Source organism: Castor canadensis, chromosome 3, assembly GCF_047511655.1.
Source record: "Castor canadensis chromosome 3, mCasCan1.hap1v2, whole genome shotgun sequence".
Lineage (NCBI taxonomy): Eukaryota > Metazoa > Chordata > Mammalia > Rodentia > Castoridae > Castor > Castor canadensis.
The window spans coordinates 78,391,153-78,409,348 of NC_133388.1; the positions used below are offsets into that span (position 1 = coordinate 78,391,153).

General features: G+C 32.0%; 1 protein-coding gene and 1 long non-coding RNA gene across 8 annotated transcripts in view; one reads left to right on the forward strand and one right to left on the reverse strand.

Moving 5' to 3' along the window:
* Nova1 (NOVA alternative splicing regulator 1) overlaps positions 1-18,196 on the forward strand; it is a 149,562-nt gene that overhangs the window by 88,309 nt on the left and 43,057 nt on the right. Inside the window, exon 1 of one of the 7 annotated variants that reach the window (XM_074068243.1) lies at positions 8,054-12,132. The exons of the other annotated variants lie outside the window; for them this stretch is intronic. The gene's annotated coding sequence lies outside the window, so the exon portion shown is untranslated. Of the gene's footprint in view, positions 1-8,053; positions 12,133-18,196 lie in introns of those variants that run through there. 7 annotated transcript variants of the gene reach the window in all.
* Positions 5,641-18,196, reverse strand: part of LOC141421602 (uncharacterized) — an 83,641-nt gene continuing 71,085 nt past the window's right edge. Inside the window, exons 3-4 of the long non-coding RNA XR_012446202.1 lie at positions 15,070-15,122; positions 5,641-6,832 (exon numbers count right to left, since the gene is read on the reverse strand). This is a non-coding gene — a long non-coding RNA (uncharacterized lncRNA). The remainder of the gene's footprint in view (positions 6,833-15,069; positions 15,123-18,196) is intronic.

The window sequence follows — 18,196 nt, forward strand, 5'->3', positions numbered from 1 at the left end:
TCCCAGTCTCAGCTAGGATTACAGATGTGAGCCACTGGTGCTGAGCTTTAGAACCTAGCTTTCACTTACTTTGGTTAATTTAGCTTTCAGTTTATAAAAAAACCTACTTTGTATCTTTACATTTTTCTTGTCCTTTCTAATATTCTAATTGTTATTTACCTTTTCATAGTTCTGTAAACCAGAAGTTCCAAATCTATAGATTTGGAACTAAATCTATAGATATAGGCCTTGAAAAATTTTATCTTCATTTTCTTTAATCTACCAGAAATTTAATTATTTCTATCAATTTTGAATATAAACAATAAACCAGAGTTATCTGGTTATCAGAACCAGAGTTGATCGAAATATCGATGACTAGAAATCACCAATATTTTAATATCACATAACAGTTGATGATAATTAGCATATGGTATTGTCTTTCAGTGGAGTGAGTATGATAGAAGTGCATTATATATGTATGAAAATAGCTTTGCCATAGAGTGAAACCTACAAATAGAGGGAGGTGAATTTGATTAAAACACTATATGCATATATGGAATATATGAACCAGCTTTGTACAATTAAATTGTGTTAATAAATTTTTTAAAGCTGTGAGCTCAATTTGATCTGCAGCCCTTAGTGATTTGCTTGCCGATCTGTTAGATTACTTCGTTAGAAACACCTTCTCCCTTATCCCAGTTAGATCTTTCTTTTTTTTTTTTTCTTTTTTTTGAGACAATGCTTGCTTGTAGCACATGCAAAGCCCTCAATTCTTGATCTTCTTTCCTCTTTCCAGGTCCTCCCAAATATGTTCCTCAGGTGTGGAATGTATTCCTAAATAATTCGAATAAGTCTGACTTTGCTTAACTCATAATCTTTACCTTAAAACAAATTCCTAACAAGTATTAATTAAATATTTTTGAATAATTTTGAAAGAAATACATAGCTTCTCTGAGATGGATTTGAAGTCAGTAATATATTCAGATTAAAGCTTTGGAGTATTTTTTAAACTTTTTATTAACGAAAAATAATTGTACATAAGGGTTTCATTATGATATTTGAAACTTGCATAAAATGTATTTTGTTCAAATTCACCCCTTCTATGTTACTTTCTCTTGACCATCTTCCTTCCTCCCCCCTCCTCTTTAGCAGTTTTTGGTGGCTTTCACTGTGCTATTTTAATATACATATGTGTGTTTATAATGTAATTCTGTCATCTTGCCCTTTTGTATTCTCTTTTAAAGGTATCTTTACATTATATGGCAGTGTTTTCCAGCACATGGTGTGGAATATTTTCAACAAGATCTTTCATGAAAAAAGTGTGTTTTATAGAGTGTACCAAGTTTGAAAGGTACTAGAAAGTACTAAACCTTATAATTCCCCTAAGAATTCATGATATGTCTTTACTGTACTATCTGCTGAAAGAACTGATAAACAGTTTTGTTTAACTAGGCCAGTGTTTCCCATATTTATTTGGTTATATGGACTATGAAACTCAATCTCTCTTGCTCTCTGTCTCTCCACTTTCTCACCTGAACACTCTCAATGAACTTTGCAAAATTCTAATTTAATAGCATGTCTATGAGGAATATATGAAGATTTAATGAGAATAGATGCATTATGTGTTTTAGCTATTGATAGAATTTCTTGTGAACAAGAAAATGTATAAATAAGATACTGATTTTTCAATGTAAGTGTAATTTCTACTATATCTCCATCTAATTATCTGAAACGGCTCATCTTTTGCATATTAAGAATATTAACTTGACATACTTTATATCTAGGCAACTTAACTGTGCCTGATAACACAGTCTCATGTATTAGAAACCACTTTTTTATAATATAATAATGACTCCTAATGAGATTCTTTATTCATTGATTTACTCAGTATTAATTGAGAATAGAAAATGTGCAAGATATTGTACTTAAAGGGTATTTTCAGGGGCTGCAACCTTACGGAGGGCACTATCAAGTATATTGAATGTGTGCATTTACAGCATAAAGTGATGTTTTCTTGTAGACTTTATTTTCAAAATGACATTTCCTTACATAATCTGTTTTTGTTATCATTGAACTATATTAACTAGTTTGTCCATTTATCATGACACACTAATATGAAATGTTATTTGAATAGTATATCTATTTAAAAAATAAAACTTCATCTAAATATTTTATAATCTTATGAAAATGTAAAATAGATCTAAATAACTCTGATAGGTCCTGTTTTATATTTGAGTGAAAAGCAAGAACCAATAGGCTTTGGAACTGTATTTTAAAACTTTTTGCCCACAGGTTTATTTTCGCATTAGCTAGTTGTTAATGCTCTGATTAAGTGGTGAAACATCTGTCTTCCATCATGACTCTGAGCTTTGTTTTTTCACCTTTCCTTAAAATCCTTCTATCTTTGCATCCAGGGCCTTGTACCTGCTAGGCAAACACTCTACCACATGAGCCCTGCCCTTAGCTCAAATCCTCCTTATCTTTTAAATCTACCCATCTTTTCCATCACCTAATATTTTCCTTTTGTTTTGCTGTCTTATGTTTCGGGGCCTTAAAAAAACTATCTTCAGTCTCCAGAAGTTTAAAGACTTTGTAAATCAATTATTTTAATCTTCACCTTTTATTTTATATGTATTATTTCTTATTATCTATTGACCAAGATCCTTCAGACGTTTTCTTGTGTCTAGGACTTGTTTGGAATAATGGATTGTCTTATGTTTGGCTGTCTCACTCTTAATATTCTAAAAACCAGCAGCCAAGGCCAGTGAGGGATGCTAACTAGAATACAAGTGGATTATGGGCTACTTGAAGGCAGGAGCCATTAGCTTTTACTTCTTTTGTGTGGATCATAATATAAAATCAACAAAATAAATTAATTGAATAAATCATATGATAAATCTTCAGGTATTCTCCATCTTTCAGAGCCCTTTGTTTTACTCTTTTCTCCATTTTCTTCTCAGTCTTCTACTTCATGTTTCCTACAGACCCAGATTAATCTGTTCTTTTCTGTTCATATTGCATTGTCTTAATGAAGGCTTGTATGCATCATGCATCTGTCAGTACTAAAACTATATCTCCTTATCTTCATATCTTGAGAGTATTTCAGATTCACAGTGTGCTCAACTAAACTTACTTTCTTCACTTAAAACCTTCCTTTCTTTGCCTCATTCTTAGCAGCATTAGGGGTTAATTTTTCTAGGCTTTACTTTTTATTTATATATATATATTTAATAATTTGTTTTATATATATATATATATATATATATAACAAATTAATGGGTTATATTATGACATTTCCTTACTTGTAACAATACACTTTGATCATATTCATCCCCTATTACCTTCTGTTTTCCCCTTTCCCCCATCCCTGCTGATCCCTTTGCTCTTCCAAGTAGTTCCCCTTCTGTTTCATGTTTATTTGTTTTGTTTTTTTTTTTAAATCTAGATTGCACATGAGAGAAAACATATTTGGTACTTGTCTTTCTAAGTCTGGCTTATTTTGCTTAACACGATCTCTAGTTCGATCCATTTTCATGCAAATGACATGGCTGAATAATCCATTGTGCATATATACCACATTTTATTTATCCATTCATTTATTAATGGGCCCTGACACCAATTCCATCACCTTGCTGTTGTGAATAGTGCCACAGTAAATGGGACTGTGCAGGTATCTCTATGGAAGGAAGGAAGAGTTAACTTTTAATCTTAGTCTTGAAAACTTACCTGTAATATATATATTTTGCATCTGTTCAATTCCATCAAAATTCTTCTAATTTCATTGAGTCTTCTCTTGATTATTTTCATTATCTCCCTATCACCAGTCTCACTGCTGTCCATATGCCTTAGATACACATATGAAATTACTTCATTTTCTTATTCAGAGTGGGTTTTTTTTCATTGTCTACCACTAAACTCAGACTTTTTAATGTTGTATTTGATGCTTTCTTCCTATTGTACTCTTCAAAATATACCTACAAGTATAAAAAACATGCTCATCTTTTAAACCCTAGGCTGTTTTAATATCATATTATACATAAAACTTTTCTTGAGATGTTTTACCATTCATCAGATTCTTTGATGATAAAGAGACTGCTTATTTCATTACAATGTCTAGCACAATACTTTAGACACATTGTCACACCTTCAGTTAGATTCTCACTGTCTTCTCCCTTCATTTTTAAAAAACACTTACTCCAAGATTACCCTATTCTAGATGGACTGCTTTGCTAATCTATATAACTTTTTTATCTTTAAACACATACACTTATATGTGCTTCTGTAACTCTTGGTCTTTTATTTTAAAATTAATACTTAAAATTTAATAATGATTTTTACAAAACCATGTCATTCTACTCATTTGGTAATTAAATTCTTTCCTTAGAACTTTTCTGTTTTTTTATGAAATGCAAATGATTTTTGGGCAGTGAATATCCTACTAACAGTCCTTTTCTGCCTGTCAATATCCATCTCTGATAGATTTTCTTGTCATATAGAATTTACTTATATATGTGAATGTGTGTATTATTCTGTAGTTTGTCTAGTGGTGTGAAGCATATTTAAATGTGTAGTTATAAATGACTTGTGTGTGGGGTGTGTATATGTTTACAAATTGTGTGTACGTGTCAAAGCTGATTGAATATAAAACCCACATAAAATGTAGTGTTATCCTATTATTAGATCAAATCATGAATTATCGTCTTTCTAATTACAAACCTTTTCACATCATCATGAACAATTCTGGAAAATTGTGATTTCAATTCCAGTTTATTCTTCTGTTTCTTAATAAAGCTACTGAAATCAAGAAATACTCTGACATTTCAGGAAGAACAAAATGTTTTTTAAAAACTCAGGAAAGTTATATACTCAAAGTCTGTAAGGACATTTCACGTTATACCCAATTCAAAGTCATAAAATGTTATTTTTAGAAAAAAGTTAACATAAGAATTCTATACTCATCTTTATGAGAGAAACCAAGAAATGACCTTACCTCTTGTAGTCAGTATCATATTAGTGCCGTATTACAGGTGTTCCTCAGCTAGTACTGCAGGTTTATGTCCCGATAAACCCATTGAAGTTGAAAATCTCAGTCACAATTCAGTTAATATGCAAAACCTACTGAACATCATAGCTTAACAACACAGTACACTACAGAATATCAGTTGTTTGCCCTTGTGATTGCATGCCTGAATGGAAGCCAGACTCATGAGACAGTGCTGGACTGCATATCGGTTACCCAGGAAAATTATGGTTTACCAAATATGCAGTGTTTTTACACCTTTGTAAAGTTGAAAAAATTCTAAAATGAGCCATTGTAAGTTGGGGACCATCTCCCATAGTTCCTTCTTAGTAATAGAAAATTTTAAAGATAATCTACATTACTAGAAGGTTTGGTTTCTTTTGTACCTCATTTGCTGTAACCATTATTATACTAAAGATCAGGTCTTGTTTAGGACAAATTTTTTTTATTTCTCTCAGTAGCTAGGTTATTTTTTGTTTGTTTGTTTTGCCAAAGCAATGGATCTTGAAGGATATTTTGATATTTTTAAAGTAGGAATTTTTAATCACTCTTAATACTGAAAACACATATGAATTTTGTCTTGGATCTTCTAGTATCAAAGTTAACATGATGAACAGGTGGCTATAGTATAATGGGAAATCAGCAGGACACTTACAGTCTTGCTCGATCTGTTGCACCATTCTTTATTTAGAATACTAGTTTTATCAAACAAAGAAAGCAACACAAGTGATTTCAGTTGGAAATGAAGCACAGCTACTTAAAAATGTTTCCAAAGGATAAAATTCATGAAATTCAGTGAAAATAATGAAGTTAATTAACTTAATTAATTAATTGTAGTATCTGTTATTTTACTTATTTCAAATTTATTTTGGACAACTTCTTAAAACACATTATAAAAATGTGAATCAAGCTGGGGTGAATTCCCCTTGCCACAGTAATATAAAAAGTAACAGCATAACAGGAACAAAAGGCTGCATAGTAGGAAACACTCTTTAATTGTCAGTTCACATCCTTTAATAGCGTAACAGGTTTACAGAAACCATCATGTATGCCTTTTAGAATGTAGTTTTGAGAATCTGCTTTTTAGAGTTAGTTAAATGTATTGTGTTCAGGTATCCTTTTGCAATCATCCTAATTAAGTAGGTGTGCCTGTACCTGATTGTTAAATAAGTAGATTTCTTCAAAGTTGTGAATTGTGCTAAGCACTTGTTTATTATAGCATAAAGCAAATTCTCATTTTTGACAAATGCAGTATCAGGAATTTTGCATTTCTGATGCTCTTCACTTTAGCAAACAACAACCAGGACACTATGCAATTTAAACATAAATTTTGGATTAAGTGCAAAAAAATAAAATTCAGGAAAATTCAGATAACTATTGAATGATTAAGTAAAATTATTCTAGATCTTGTTTTATTTAGTATTGATTATGTGATAACAAATATGTGTTGGCAATTCCTTAAAAGACAGTTGTTTTTATTTCTGTCTGCCAGGCCATTCAGATTTAAGATCAGAACTGGTCAAGATTTTCTGTACAAGTAGGCTAGAGAACTGAACAGGGTTGTGGTTTTAATTTAGCCCTGTGGACTTTCTTTGGTTAAACTGAGATGTGTTTAAAAATTTTTAAAGCATATTTGTCACCTAAGGCTGTTTTGCTGACATTGAACTTACTTCCCTGTTTAAACTTCATACCCAGTCTCTTCTTTCAAAGTCAGCTTGAGTAACTTTGTGCCCTAGAAGATAACCTAATTCATAAGTGGAATAAATTTATAACTTGGAAAAACACTTAAGAACGAGTAGAGTCTATTCAAGTGTTGGTAATGTAGCATTTCCCCTAAAATAAAAATCAGAAGAATAGAATTAGTTTCTTATGAAATGATAAATAACATGGCATTTGTTAGAAAGCTATAATGATGGAATTGTGATCATAATCTTCTATCTAGTTTTGCTAGTATTTATACAATAATGTTATTTATAGTACTTGTTAATATTCCTTGATTACTCATATTAATATGTTTTAAATGGATATTATTTTTATGTATAACTTTAAATTTTTCTTAATTTCACTAAGTAATTTTTAAGATTTTTAAATATTTATTACAAAATAGCAAAATGAAATTTTTAAAAGATTAACTTTGTTCTAAATGAATTGTGAGTTACAGAATGAAAGATCTGAAACTCCATGCTTTTAAAAACTTACATATTTATATATTTATACATGCAAGCATATACATTTATATATATATATATATATATATATATATATATATATTTAAGGCAATGTCTGGCAATGTCTTGTAATCCTCCTGCCTCAGCATCCAGAGTTCTGGATTACAGACATATGCCTACAAACCCAGCAAGCACCATGTTTTAATTATTTACAGTATTCACATTTTATTTTTTAATATGTGTTACAAGTTTCAAGTAATATACTAGTATTGCAAAACATTTAACTGCAGTTTAGGAAAAGTAAAATTTAGGCCAAAATACTGTTTAGAGTTAATTATTCTTAACATTTAGGTTATACAATATATTATTTTATACTTTTTCATGTAAATTGGTAGGCATACATTTTATATACTTCTTACCATTTTTTTTTAATTACTGTTGTACTGGAGTACATTTTAACACTTAACTAAAGTTCTTACAATGTATCATAGTTGAATTCACCCACTCCATCATGCTTCTCATTCCGCTTCCCCCCATTTCCTGAATAGTTTCAGCAGGTCTCGTTTTTCCATTTACATACTCATGGACGTAATATCTGCACTATATTTACCCTTCTACATCCTTTCTTTGTATCCTTCCGCCTCCCACTGGTACCACCTTCCAGACAGGACCTGTCATGCCAAAATACATAACGTTTGGTAGAAGTGAATCAAGGAAAGCTGCCTTCAGTTTGCTATTCAGCTCATTCATAAATTATATGCAGCTACCCCTTGATATCCATGAGGAAATCTGCCCTCCATATTACAATCCGCAAACTGCTCAAATCCCTGCATAAAATGTTCTGCATTTGCATAGAACCTAGGTCCTTTAAGTCATCTCTACATTGCTTAAAATACCTAATGCAAATTAAATGCTAGATAGTCATTATACTATATATTATTTAAGAAATAATTATAAGAAAATTGAGTCTGTACATGTTCAGCAAAGACAAAATTTTTCCTAAGGAAGCAGAGCCCACAGATTTGGAGGGTTTATGGAAGAGTTAAACTCTGGTCAGTATTCATATTATTTTCCTCAAATATACAATGATGTTTTAGGATTATGCTTATTCTTGCCTGTTATTCTATCTGAAAATGGTTTACTTCAGGATGCCTGTACTCCTATTTTTCCTGAGTATGGCTGGCAAGGACTTCATTACTCACAAGCCAGTTTCTGTAGTCACTACTACCACCTGGTATCAAAGCCCATTTCTACTTCTTAGCACAAATGAAGGGACTAAAATTGTTTTATTTTTCTATTCTATTCATTGTCATCTGCTCCTTCAGGAGTTTCTAATTGGATATCTACTGTGTTCAGGGCAAAGTTCAAGCAATATATCGTATATACAGTGTATCATATATACATATATATTCATACTGTCCTTAAGGAGAGAGAGAGTAAGATAGGGTCTTTGAACTATCCTCCTGATCTCTGCCTACAGGTAGATAAGATTACAAGTGTGAACTGCAGGTGCCTGGCTGGATCTGCCTATCTTTAATATGAAGAAAATCAGTGAAAAAGTTGTTTCTTCTTAACTGTGGTTTCCATATGTATGTCTAAATAGTGGGTATATAAACATATAAAGTGATCATACTACAACTAATAGTTACTCTGAGTGGTTATTTAATGTGAAAAATGAATATTTTTAAATTTTAAAGTGACACATAAAAAGAAAACATATGTAAATTAATGGGGTGCCATGAGCTGTTTTAATAAATGTATTAATGTTTCAATCATGTTAAACTTGTCTGTCTCCTGAAACTTCTATCATATCATGAACACTTTGAAAACTTTTCTTGGTTCTTGGTACCTAGTCATTTTTAGTCACTACTATGCAACAGCACCCCAGAACTTCTTACTCCAATATAACTTTTAGTATCCATCCGCCTTTCTCCATTACTCCTAACTGCTCTCACCCTCCCTAGCCTCTAGTAACCACAATACTGTACTCAATGTGTCTGAGGTCTATCCTTTCAGATTCCACAAACGAGTGGTATGTGGTATTTGTCTTTCTGTGCTTAGCTTATCTTACTTAATATGATGACCTCCAAGTTCATCCACATTATTGCCTATGGCAGCATTTCATTTTTTAAATGGAAGAATAGGATTCTATTGTTGATATATAGCACATTTTCTTTATCCATTTCTTAGTTGATGTATGCTTACAGTTATTTCCATTTCTTGGCTATTATGAATAGTGCTGCAATAAACAGCATCTCTTCAACATACTAACTTATTTCCTTTAGATGTATACCCAGTAGTGGAATTGCTGGATTCTGTAGTAGTTCTGTTTGTGGAAGAATTTCCATACTGTTATACATGATATAAATTCCCACCAATAGTATGCAAGGATTTCCTTTTTTCTACATCTTTGCCAGCATTTATTATCTTTTTTTGTTTTGATAATAGTATTCTTGCTGAAGTGAGGTGATTTCTCATTGTGGTTTTAATTTGCATTTACCTAATAATTAGGGATGTCAAGCAATCTTTTCTTAAATGTCTTTTGAGAATGTATATTTAGTTCATTGGCCATTTTTAAATCATGTTGATTTTTGCTACTGAATTTTTCAAGTTCCTTATTCTAGATACTATCTAGATACTATTTCTCTGATTTTTTACATAGTCCTTTTACATAGGTGATTGTTTCCTTTGCTGAGCAGAAACTTTCTGGTTTAATGTGATCCCATTTGAATATATTTGATTTTGTTGCCTCTACTTTTGTGGTCTTGTCCAAAAACTCCTTGCCTATTCCAGTGTCCTCAACTATTTTCCCAATATTTTCTTCTAGTAGTTTCATAGTTTCAGGCCTTACATTTAAGCCTTTAATTCATTCACAGTCACCCTTTGTAACTAGTTGAGAAATGCGGATGTAGTTTCAATCTTCTGCCTGTTGGTTGTACAATTGTCCTAGCACCATATACTGTAAGCTGTGTTATTCACAAATTTATTACATGTGGTTTTGACTAAGTACTGTGAAAAATAAGATTTTTAAGTCAAAAGAAATTTCAAGAGCAAAAATTTTAAATCCCCATATGCATTACACAGCTCATTTGATGCAGAGCAGCTTTGTCCCTCCTGTGTTATCATCAGTTGTGTTGAAACCCTGTGATCTGCTGAGTGTTTCTTTGCCCTTCATTTTGTGAAAGTCTGCCTCCCAAAAAGAAAATGGTGCCTCAAAAGTGAAAGTGGTGCCTCAAAAGCAAGGTAAAGTGATACTTAAGTAATAAAGTAAAAATTTTAGATTCGATGGAAGACAGCATGTGTTTAGCAGAAGGGGGTGGCATTACGGGAAACAGGAATCAAGGATCAACAGTATTCAAGACAAAGAGCATGAAATAAGGTCTAGTTTTTGGTGAGAGGTGTTAATCTATGTAACAGTAAATTTTGTTACAATAATGTAGCCTACTCTGTGTGGTTTCAAGTTCTGTATGCTCAGATTTATTGTGTAATTAGACTACTGGATTCTGTATGTCCTGAACATTTGCGGTTTTTCAATAACAGTGGCCTCCTTAGAACCATACACCATGGATGCCAAGAGTGTCCTGTACAATACATATATAATTGCTGAGAATTATATAGGCTCTCCCTGAATATTTTTGTGATACCTGTAAGTGTGCTGCATAGGCTGTGTTGTAGACAATGTGACTAGTTAGTTTACATTCAGATTCCAAAGTTAACTGAAATTCTAAAAATAAGTACATGGTATGGGATTATTTATATATAATGAGTGATTTATAATTTCATTTAAATTTTTAATAGTCAGAGTCCACTCTGGGAAGCTGTCATTTAGAAAATCGATCATTACATAATCTCAGATTTTGAATATAAAAAGAGATTTGCAATTGATACTAAAGTCAAGTCATTTTTACTTTGCTTTCAGTAAAAATTGAACAACTATTTAAGACATGTTAGTAAATAGCTACCAAATATGCATAGGACATTCCGTGTTTTGATTTGTCCCTGCTGTTCTGGTACCTGAGTTTTAAAATTTAATACATTGTGAATCTCTTTCAATACCAATAATGAAATGCATCCTAAATTTAATTTTGGTTTATCCTAATGAATCAAACTTTATTTAACCTGCTGATGTGAGCCTTTAGCTTAATATCATTTTTCTGTTAGAAAAAAATGAAGACATAAGTAACTCTTTATTTCATATAAGTAGCTCTTTATTTGCATATGTACACTTTTCCAATTGTTTCTTTGTGAGTTTTAATTGGATTGCTGGGTCAAAATACATGTGATAATTGTTGCTATGTTGTCCTCCAGAGAGAGTGTGCCAACCTATCATTTCAACAGGACTGTAACTAGATGTGCATTTCTATATGTCTGTATTAAACCTTCATAATTATTTGCTAATTAGAGCTATATGGTCTATTTGACTACTGTTTGATTTTTAATGTTAATTTAAATGTGTTTCCATTGGATTATTAAGTCAACCTTTCCTCAGTCTGTCCCTCTTTGCCCTTTCCTTTTTTCTTTGGTGTGATCATGCCAGAGTACATATGTATGTATATATGAAAGAGTAAGTGAAGTGGCTGTTGATGTATTTGTCTCATTTTTTCTGGTTGATGTTTATTTTTTTAAATACATCATATATTAAGGAATTGTACTAGAAGTCCATCAGAATTTATCACCTATGTTACAAGTTTCCCTAGTTTCATTTTAGCCTAAGACTTTATTTCTACAGAAGTGATAATTTATATTACTTAAATAATTGCTGGAGACCTGTATAGAAAAAGGGACTCATACATTGTGGATAGAAACTAAAGAAGACTAAGTACATATCAAGAGAAATGATTTATGATCTTTGATCCTCAATCTAGGGGAAGAAAACAGCTATGAAGAGCATGAGCTTTGTACTTCATATAGAACTAAACTGTCTTATGAATCTAAAATCACATTGAGAAGAGCACAAAGCTTGAGGTCAGTATTACCATTGTACATATAATTCAAGGAAGATGAGGTAACAGCACACTTTTACTTATAACAAGTGAAGTTATAGTTGTCAAAGTATTTAGTTTACAAAATGTAAATATAATTATTTTTATTAGTGCTTTGCAGCCCTTTGAATTTTTAAACAAGCTAACAAATACTTAATTCTCTTTTTCTGTAATATAATTACCTCTCTCTATATATATAGTCCTTTTTCATTTTTCCAGAAACATGTTATCTTTAAGCAGATTATTTTATGCAGGGCTGGAACTGTGGCTCAAGCACCAGAGTGCTTGCTTTGAAAGCTCTAAGCCCTGAGTTCAAACTCCATTCTCAGGGAAAAAAAAAAAAAGGTTATGTTATATATAACCTTTAATAAAATTCACATTTTTATTAAAATGTTCTAAATATTTAATGTACGTTTAACACATATGTTAAAATGTTCATAGCAAGTTAAAAATGTCTAAATTTATGTAATGCTGTCGTATCCTTAAATACTATAAAATCACAGAAAATGCTTTTAATTTTTTTTTTTTACTTTCTTTTGGCGTTAATAGCTGGAATGATTACTTGTGAAGAACAACTGCATCTTTAGTGCCACAGGTTCAAATTAAGATCCCAAAGTCCCATAGGTTTTACATTCCATGACATGTTAGCAAGAAACTTAAAAATATAGAAAGGCTCATTTTCTAAGATGGAGCACAATCCATATACTATCCAGGATTAGTAAAGCAAATAAAATTCACTCCAGAGTAGACTCTGTTTAGTCCAGTGTAGGCTGTGTAAATGAGAGAGAGAGAGAGAGAGAGAATGAATAATGAAAGGAAAGAAGAAAGAACTACTTGTTAAAATCGAGTAACATTAAATAAAAGCATTGTCATCATATTAGCAGTATATAAGAAATGATTTTAGTTGATTGCATTTCTCAGTACTACTAATGTAACTATTTTAAATTCCTCATTCTGTTTTAATGTTAATCTGAAATATTTCCACATTGCCCTTGCTGAAACTATTTCTTTTGCAGAACTTAATGATATAAAATTCTGAGCCGTGTCATTTTTTTCTTCTCTTTGTTTTTATAAATGAAAAACATGAGAACAGAATGGTAGAATACTTTGATTCATACTAAGTTATTAAGTTTTAGTTGTTGTAATAGCTGAAAAGTCTCTGAAGAGCATAGTAAATATGTTCTTCTGCTCAAAATAATCACTATACTTTAAAATCTCCTGTGCCAGCAGTTTTACTGGAAGTTTGCTGAAGGTGACAATGAGGAACTCTCAAAAAACAAAGGACAATAACTTGATTCCTCACCAGGATCCCTGTGTCTTTTTCTATGAAATTAGCACTTAAAAAGTGTGATGTATTTGATACATTGTAAGAACCTTTGTAAATGCTATAATGTACCCCCATCGAGCACAGCAATAATAAAAAATTAGAATTCAGATACTTAAATTGTAACATCAGTATTTTGAAGCAAATATGTAGATTTTTTTCAATTCAGCCTGCTTTCAGTGATTCTTTTATTCATGAAAATAACAGCTAGAAACCTGTAATGCCAGCTCTCAAGAGGCTGAGGCAGAAGGATTTTGAGTTTAAGGGCAGCCTGTGCTACATTGCAAAACCCTGTTCAAGAACAGCAACAGAGAGAGAAGAGAAAACTAAGAATCTTTTATCTTAGCAGCCTCAAAATAATAGCAATGAAGATCCTAACCTTTATGTGTTATTTTATCTTCTTTTCTTAAACATCTTGGCTTTATAGCACTGAGTTGCTACATTTTTAAAGCTATGAGATGAGTACTTTTAGCAAATTTGATCTGAGACATTTTAGATTTGCAAAGTCTATTCTGTAAAGTACTGCATGATCAAGATGTTAATAGGTTTCACAATGAAAAAGTTTCCATCGATAAATTGATTTGTTAATAAAAAGGTTAAATGGGGTTTTTTTATTGAAGGATTTCTTATTTTCGTATGTTGGTGTGCATTGTGAATCATTGAATGGGAAGGACATTGTTTTCTCTGCAAAAGTATTTGGTCAGAGATTCCTTCTTTTACGGCATATACTGTATAACAAATGTTATGTAGAACATAGGTAGAGACGTGTTAGACAAGAATTTAGACATTATTGATACTTTTTAAAAACATACCTTTTTCTCCAACTTAACTTAAAACAAGGTTATTAACAGTTATATTTTTTTCTTTTAAGCAATACTTCCCATAATTGCTTAAATTTTCTTGAAATAGCAATTTCAGACATTTTACCAATATAGTTATATTTCTCAACTGATAATAGTATCTCTTTTCCTTCTAAATATTATATGTCTTTTGGGTAATCTGTATCTGTCCATCTTCATCTCTTTTCTAGTTCCCTTTGAACTTTTTTCCCCACAACTTATGGACCTTCTACCTAAGACAACATGCTTTCTTGTTCAGATGTTCATGACCTGTAATTCTGTCATCCTGGATTGTCCCATTTTGGCCTCATGCTTAGCTAGTGAACTCTTGCTTCTTGTGATTTACAACTCAGTTGCAAGCTACTCAGTAAGCTCTTCCTGTCATCTCTTTATGCAAATAAAATAATTCAGTCCATTATTAATTAAACACATGGGTATTTGTCACATATACCCATGTGTGCCAGGATGCTGTGGGTTTAAGGATGAATAATATAAAAATGTAAACAGCCCCATTCTTTGCTGGACAGGCTACTGGATAAGAATCATTAGTAATCCATGATAATTGCTTTCTGGAGAAATCTAGAATGCTGTGGATTCACATAGGGCACTTAACCTACACCATGCAAATCAAATAGTACTTCTCTAGGAAACTAGTAACTGGCCAGAGAATTAAGACAAGTAACAATTAGTGAGTTAAAAGGATGTGTATATAAGAAAAATATCTTAAAAGAGTAAAAAAAAATAGATATATACTTACATGAAGAGAAATAGATTTCCTGTGAAAATACTCATGAAGATATTGATAATTACCTGGTGGGACAAGTTATACAGTATTGTCAAACACTATGACTTTGAGGACTTTAAGACCATGTTGAAATTGATTGTGACCAATAGTGTAGCTTTTTGCTATGTATGAAGCACCTTATAAATCATGCACATTGAGTTTATTTCCTCCTACTATAGCCATATAACAGAATGGAAAGAAAGCTCTGCTTAGGTTTCCATAGAAGAATAAATTTCCAACAAAACTGGAGTAGATTAAATTGTATACATATCTTTTGTTAAGACCTTGTCTGAGGAATATGTTTTCTCCAGACTGAGAAGACTGTTTTCCTTTTTTGAGTAATAAAGAACAATACCCTATTTCTGAATTTCCTATCCAGTAGGGTCTTTGTAACCTGCATTATTAGGACCTAGACCCAGATGAAATATTAATTTGCTTATCTCATAAATTCACATGGTTATGTGTGTAGTTTTAAGCTATTGCTCTATAATTTTTAATATGGTTAGTGTATTTACAAAGAGACTGGAGGTAAATTTTGGTGATTATTCCTTTCAAATCATTCACAGAAATTTCACTGTAATATTCCTAGGACCAACCCTTCAAGACTCTTACAGGTTTTTTTCTAGAAATCAGACTCTTTGTAAAATACTTAGACAAATTCTCTTACAATGTCAAGTATGTGTCATATCCTTTATGTTTCTGTGATATTTAATTTTGGCAATATACTACATCTGCTCACAGCATATACAATTTCTATAATCTTGACTTTATGGTAGGAAAAGACTAGGGATAGCTTTACTCTATAATTATTTTACTATTATAAAGTATTTATACAGTCAGTTGATTATAAATATTTATAAAGTAATAGTTCCTCTGGGCCTATTAGAGAATCACTGTACAAATAAAGTTTCCTTGATTCTATAGAAAAATTCCATATTAGCACTTTAATTTTCATCTATTAAACAGAACTTTTATTCAAAATCATGTACCTCAGAATTTTTATATCATGATCAATATATAAAAACATTGCCTTAGCTCTAATACGTCTCAGCCAATATTGGTCATATAATTAATAAACACATTTATTCCTTTTCTTTTGGCACTCTGCCACTTGAGCCAGGCTCCTGGCCCTTTTTGACTTTAGTTATTTTTCTCATAGAGTCTCATGTTTTTGCCCAGGGCTGACCTCAAACTTCAATCTGCTGCTGCAGCTGTTATCATAGGTGTATGCCATTATACCTGCTCTCATTTATTTCATTTCATAGTGTGTAGTTATTGACCTTCTGGTATATATGCCAAACCTAAAGTTTTCTAATGGGATATGCACCAATATTGTAAGGCAGACTTAGTTTGTGGTCAAGATTAACATTCAATGATAACATTTAATTAGGAAGTTTGATCTGTACTCCTAACTTGACCAGTGTAGAGAATTGATTCATTTAGATCTTCTTCCCCAGGAAAACCATTTGCAGAATTATTGGCTATATTTGGATGTATGCTTGTATAAATAGAAGATAATTGGAAAAGGGGGCATTGAGCTGATCTCCCATCCTGAATATTTCTCAAAGGACAGATGGGGAGAGCAGAATTTTTTGCAATATAAATATAAGATAGAATATTCATTACCATATTTCAGGAAGGAGCATTATATGATAATCTTCAGTAAATAAAAAAATCTTAACTAGTCTTTTGTTTTTCTTGTGTCATTGTTAGGTCATATATATTTTCACTCTTCTTTTGATATTTACTTTGTATTTTAATGTAGTTAATCAGAATTATTAAAACCTTGTGGCTTGTCAAAGGTCATAGTTTTAATTCATTAAAACTCAGCCTGCTAAGTACTGATCTGGGGATACTCCTGTGAACAAAACAGTCAAAGGTTCCTTGTTCTCTTGAACCTTTTGTTGATCAGAGAGAGACAAAAAGTAAACAAATGAAGCAAACAACTTCATAAAATGCCAAGGGTCGGGGAGAAAGTAAAGAAGCATAATGTGATAGTGGCTGGTGGTAGATATTACAAGGTTGTTGAAAGACTTCTTTCATGGAGTATTATTGAACTAAGGCCCTAGTGACAAAAAGGTGGGGCGGGGGGGGGGAGGGAGAGGAAGGATGGGATTGAGGAATACTGCCATGGGAAAAGCCAGAGAATCAGGGTTCTTAGGAATAGATATCACCATGAAAAAAGAGATCTAAGTGAGAACAAGATTGGAATGCTCCAGTAACTCCCGGGGTGCAGAAAAAGACCGGGAGGGTAATATGAGATGAGGACTGAGAGCTAAGCAGAGGCCAAATCTTGATGGATTTGAAACCTGTCAAAGGGTCTAGATTTAACTCTCGCATTAGATGAGAAGCTATTGGTTTTAAACAGATAAATTACATATGATTTACATATTCAAAAAATTACTGAGGCAGAAGTGGAAGGTAGAAGAACAAAACATAAAACAGGTTATAACAGATTATTAGAATGGATCTATCTAGAAACAGTGGTGGCTTGGAGCATGGAGATGTTAGTAGAGAGAGTGAATTAATTGATAATATATTTTTATGATATTTACAACCATGGGACTAAATGAGAGTTAGTTATTCTGAAAAGACATAGCAACAAGGAAGCCCAAAAAAGAATGTGTGTCCATAAAGAGGACATAGTTAACTGATGTTACATACAAAGGAAATGTGAAATACCAAAATATTATACCACTTAATACTTTTTCTCATATGCCTTCCATTCTATCTTTTCGACTAGAAAACTTTACCATCTGTTTTACTGTCTCCCTCCATACCTGTATACGTACTAATCTTTGTTTCCAAACACTTTGAAGGAAAAAGGAGAAATTATAGGAAAGAGAACAAGGAAGTGACAGGGTGAACGCAGTGAAATAATTAAATATTTTCGGGCTCTGAATAACCTGGGATTTTATAGGGGGGATGAATTGCTCTACTTGATAAATACTGGGATAATAAAGTGTTCAGGAAACATCCAAGTTTTCTAAGGGATGAACCTAAAATCAACATTCAAAAAAGAAATAGAGTGGGGTTGTTGGGATATGGGATAACAAAGGACACTATGACAAGGTTTAGAAGGAAAAGAAGGGTAGGACAT